Source organism: Ictalurus furcatus, chromosome 22 (assembly GCF_023375685.1).
Source record: "Ictalurus furcatus strain D&B chromosome 22, Billie_1.0, whole genome shotgun sequence".
Taxonomy (NCBI): domain Eukaryota; kingdom Metazoa; phylum Chordata; class Actinopteri; order Siluriformes; family Ictaluridae; genus Ictalurus; species Ictalurus furcatus.
Genome location: NC_071276.1, coordinates 5,783,967 through 5,789,966, shown reverse-complemented (window position 1 = coordinate 5,789,966; position 6,000 = coordinate 5,783,967).

Genomic DNA, 6,000 nt, shown 5'->3' with positions numbered 1-6,000 from the left:
ATCTTCAGATGGAACTAATTGAGCTTCAGTGTGATTAAGAACTCAAACACAAGTCCAAGTCCCTTCCTTTGACAGACTTCTACAAACCTGTCCCACCAAACAGGTACCTAAAGATGTGCAAACAGGCACAAGTGGTGCTGTCTCTGTTTGGCATACCTACCTCTATGAGCAGACTTTTGATGAACTTAAACAAGTGTAAACTGAGAAGCAAACTAACTGACTCTCACCTACATAATACCCTGACTTTATCAGTAAGTCAGCTGCAGCCCAATTTGGAAAAACCTTTTGAAAAATAAGGACCAGATTCCTGTCTATCATTATATGTCACTGATATTGCAAGCATATGGATGCATTGCTTATAGCATGAATTATTAGGCATTGAACTCTACTGTACTATAAATGGGATTGTTTCTATGTTTTCATTGTACTGTAAGTTTCATTGAACTATAAAACTTGAAAATAAATGTGCCTTAGTTAAGCAGATTACAGAGTAATGTTTTCTATTTATTTATTTTTAAATATTATAAACGAGGGGAACCATGGCAACTTTAATTTTAATATCATACAGTTTGGTATAATGCAGCATTTACTTTCGGCCCACGGCCCTTAATCAAGTTTGGTTTTTGGCCCTTCACAGAAAAAGTTTGGGCACCTCTGCTCTAGAAGAATCAACAACTTTGGGGCAGACATGGATGAGCTGAATTCAGGAGCTGAGGCCGTAGAATTCAGAGGCTTGAACTTTTCAACAAAGATTTCCTTACAGTTCAATTGTCTGCCATCTTTCTCACTGCTTATCAAATAAGCACAATTATGCTGTGTCAACAGCACTGTCGAGAAGATTCTTTCAGGCTGAGAATAACCAACCATCTAAGATGCCACATTCATCTCTGGTCTCAGCAATGTCTGAGGAAGGGTTTAGTTCTGCCTCCGCCAGCTAGCAGGCACTGCTGATAGTCTCTAAACCAGTGCTCCCCAACCCTGTTCCTGGAGATCTACCTTCCTGAAGACTTTAACTTCAACCATAATCGTGCCCACCTGACCATCTAATCATTGCCTTAAGAAGTTCTTAATCAACTTAAACAGATTTAGGCTGGAGATGAAACCTGCAGAAAGGTAGATCTCAAGGATTGAGATACTTGGCAGCCCAAGTAGAGTTGGAGAGTACAGTGGAACTCACAATACTGGCCCTGGGTATGACAGCAGACGTCTCAAAATCACAAAGCCAGAATGGCTAAATAGACCATTTGCGTGATACCTTTTACTTCACCACAATCTGATTTTGTAGTCCAATGCCCACAAGGGACTTGCCTGCCTCTCACTAACCTTGGTGGAGAAAGACTCACATACATTTAAGGCATCTTGGTACTTCTCATCTATCCCATGGGGTGATCAGTTACTTCTGCATTCGTCTCTGGATGAAATTTGTGTGTGTTGCCTCCAAGCCCAGCCCATGACAACTGATTGTTTTGTTACTATAACCAACCCATAGCTAGAACTACACATGGGAGTAGCCAGTAAGGTACTTACTAAAAAAAACCAATAATCATATATCTGGAGATCTATGAAATTCTTTTGTTTTGTAATTGAAGGGTTTGGTTTTTGGCCCTTCACAGAAAAGTTTGGGCACCTCTGCTCTAGAAGAATCAACAACTTTGGGGCAGACATGGATTTTGATTCACATCAGTTTTGATTCAATTCTATTAAATTAAATTACATCTATATCACACTGAAAACAATGGACATTGTCACAAAGCAGCTTCACAGAAATCCAGATATAGATGTCGATTTAGATCCCTAATGAGCAGAGAACTAGACTCAAAGGGCAACACATCCTCTTCAGGGTGACACCAGACAGTGTGATTATCAGTTATTCCACAACTGACACTATAGAGACAAGCAGTGTTAAGTGTGTTGAAAGGAACTTCAGTACAAGCATCAGGGTCATTTTTAAAAATGTATTTCATTATAAACTTTATGTCTATAGTATCCAAGTGAAGTGATCCTCTGTATAAAGAATAAGAGTGGAGACAACATCCAAACATCCCAGTTTACCAGAACTCTCTATAACCCATAAAAACAAAACACAAAAAAAAATGGTTTAAAAAAAATTCCAAAGCAGTAAATCTTTTTTAATAAATTGTTTTCTTCAGAGCACTCTGCACGACTGTGTTTGCTTCCCAACTGGTAAATTACTGTATACTGTACTTCTGAAAAATCCCCCCTTAAAACTTTATAAAAAATAAAACCCATAACTATACAATACTATACTATATTACACAATAAAACTATATAACTCAAATATAGCCAAGCATTGCAGTTATGAACGATAATTACGGTGAAAAATATTTAGCATGCAGCCTTTATGAAGTGGTAAAACACTGGACATCCATAATCTAGTGAATTGACCAGACCTGTTAAAACATATACCGTGTTGTATGCGCCACCACAATAAGTGAAGCGATCTATTTATACTTGTGCTCTCTCACACAATAGCATAATATTGGGACTATCAGTCTCCTTGTGAGTTGGTCCTATTTCAATATGAGCCTTTAGGCTATTGATTATTTAAAAAAAAGTGTCAACTGACCACCAGGCACCAGTAACCACCCCCACCCCAACACACATCACTCTGCTCCTATACCCCAGCACACACACACACACACACACACATATCTGATGCACTTAGAGGATCTAATAACATTACATCAACCTAGTCACTATTAAGTTGGTTAAGTAAGAAAGCCCTTGCTTAACGCCTCACAGACTGGGGGATTGGTTGAACCCCCAGAGTGATTGATGGTCTAACAGAAGCCAGGTCAATTAGCCGGTGGCTTTTCCTCCATACGTACTGTTGGGGGCTGCTGTCCGTCCCACTGCTGCCGCTGTCAAACAACACCAGTTTAATTTATCACCCAGCCAAAAGCTTCACTGTAGTATACACTGCAATTACAAATGAACCAGTGTTCACATAAAAAAGTAAGCTGGTGAAGACAGAGAACAAAGACAAAGTTTATTAAATGGCTTGACTCATTTTCAAGAGACATAGAATGTCATGAGAATAAATGCAAGAGGATTGATTTGAAAATTCTTCTTCTGTGAGGACAGATGTTATGCAGGTGAGATTTAGTTAATCAGCAAGCCAGAAGTGTCAGTGGCAAGAAAAAACTCACCGAGATGGCATGAAGAAGATACCTTGAGAGGAACCAGATGCGAACGGGAACCCATCCTCTTCCGGATGACACTGGACTGTTGTAGACGAGTAAAAACAAACAGTACTAAGTGCGTTGAAAGTGTACAGAATGTTCCGGATGATCATGTTTCTACAGTAAATAGGAGTCAGTATTCGGAATCACTTCACTTTTCTTTTCATTCAGAAATATGAATTCAGGTTATGTTTATATGATTTGATTATAATCATTTATTACACAACAGTTACTTCCAGTCCACTCATTTGATTGGACATGCGACGTTTCCAAGAGTGCTTATATTTATTTTATAATAAATATAAGCACTCTTGGAAACGTGGTTTCCAAGAATTATCTCGGTGGTTTATCCACTCGGTGGTTATCCACACCGAGAAGTTCCACGGTTTGAATCCCTCCACTCGTCTGTGTTTGGCATGTAAAATTCCAATTCTAGCCATATTTTTTTACACTACTATAGTACTGTTCACAACATCATCAGCAGAAATGGCAATGGACGCATTTTTTTTTAATGATATACCTTTCTACTTAAAATATGAAAGCTTGTCAGATGAAGGTGAAAAAAAAGAAGGAAGCCAATTGCACTGGAAGCACCATTAACGGGAATGTACAAATCAACGTGAGCTATCTAGCCAACGGCTATAAAGCGAGTGTAGCTTTTTCAGGATCTACAGTAGAGTGCTCTGGCTTGTGCAATATTGCTTAATTATAACCATTAAATAATCTAATTATTGTTCATGGTTCTTCATATGTATCCAAGCATAGCATTATGTAAGTAATTTCATTAAATTACAAGAGATGTTTAGAATGACAACACAGAGAGGTATTCCAAGATTTACTTTGTGTTCATTTGAGTTGCATCATATGGACTCTCACATGAATTACACTGAGCATGCTGTTGAATGTTGCTCAGATGTAGATAATAAGCAAGGATATAAAATGTGCATTAGGTCCTTGTAGAAAGTGTTTAGTAGAGATTTTGGTGTGTGTGTGTGTGTGTGTGTGTGTGTGTGTGTGTGTGTGTGTGTGTGTGTTTTGTTTTGTTTTGTTTTGGGAAATGTCCCATGAGACTGCTCCTTGTCAGTTCCATCTGCCACCCCACTCTACTGACACCCAGGGGAGTGGGGAAGGGAGTATGGGTCCGCATAAGCTATAATGGTCTACAAAAAAGGACACACTGATTGGACCAAAAGTGTGGCGAAGGGGCTTGTGCACACAAATAAATATATTTCCCCATAGGCAGTGCCCTGAAAGCCTTGCCTCAGAAATTCCGAGCACAAACGCATACAGTCAAACAGATGCACACACACGGACAATGCTGGTCATATTAGCTGAGTAGCCACATAGCTAATTGAGGAAATTAACTCTACATCTCCCTTGAGGAGAGAGAGCTCCTTTTTTTTTTAATGATACTGTATGTTTACAGGTTATTTAAATATAGACATTGTAGATTTGGGGCCTCTCAGTTTTGTGTAGATCAATCACATTCTCTGTGTTCTGGGAATTAAAAGTGTATAAAAGCAAAGAAGAAGGGGGGGGGCTGAATTAAAATCAGACAATGTTAAAAAGGCATGTCTGATCACTCAGCCAGATAAACATCAACAAAATCAAGCCAAGGAATCATTTCGAAAGCAACATATGGCTGCTGTGCCTCTAGGCAGAAGGATGTATTAGACTGATGAGTGCCGAGGCGCTGACAACAAAGCAGAATTTAACTTGTCAAATTAGTAGAAAGAAGAGGAGGGGGAGGGTGACGGAGTCAGAGACTGAGAGAGAGAGAGAGAGAGAGAGAGAGATGACAGAGAAGGAAGAAGGAAATTGAGGCGTAGACAACAGCTTGGATTTTCATAGCAAGTGCCACTCGAAGGTGACAGAAGTAGTCAGGGACTGCATTTGTAATAACTCCTATCCTTCTGAGAGCAGTGGGGGGAAAAAAAAACTTTGCTGACTCCACTGCAGCTCCTGAGAGGCACAACTGTGAGATCTTCAGTGAGACACAGTGAAATCTGCACTCTGCGAATGATAGTTTTTAGGTCTTCTGTGTGTGGCGCATTCGAATGAAACAACATCTTTGAGGTTATATTGCACGCGGCGCAGAAGTTTAAGTTGCTGCCTCACATCTCCACAGTCTCCAGTTTGATCCTGAGCTCGGGTTACTACTGTATCTGTGAGTTCCGCATGTTCTCCCGTTGTGCACACAGGTTTCCTTTGAGTTCTCCATTTGCCTCCCAGCGCCCAAAAAATAAAATGCTACACTCAGTAACCCCTAGGTGTGATGAGAGTGCAAATATGTGTGTGACACCCTTTGATGGACTGGCAACCTTTCCACAGCACTGTGTTCCTGCCTCTCACCCAGTGTTCCCAGGATAAGTTCTGAAGCCACTGCATCCCCGACCCGGTTAAAGAGCTCAGAGAAGATGAATGTGAATGACCTGAGATTAAAAATAATGTTGCTCAGTTACACTTAGCATTGAACCATCACACCTTGTACTGCACATGCTATGAAAAGAGCCTAATTTCATGTTTGTCAGGTACCGTGTTAGCTTAGCTTTGTTTGTGGCAATCATTGTTGCAATACTACGATGTAACATTCACATAGTGATTTCTGTATGTCTGTCGACACCAAATCACTGGAACCCAGCATCAAATGACTTCGAAGGAATGCATCACAGATGTAAAAGGAAAATGCACTTTTTTTGCTGTTGTGTTTTTTTTTTAAAGTTAATTCGACTAAACTTTATGGAGAAAGAAATATAAATAAGATTGTTGACATTTTTTATTTCTAAACGCAATGTCG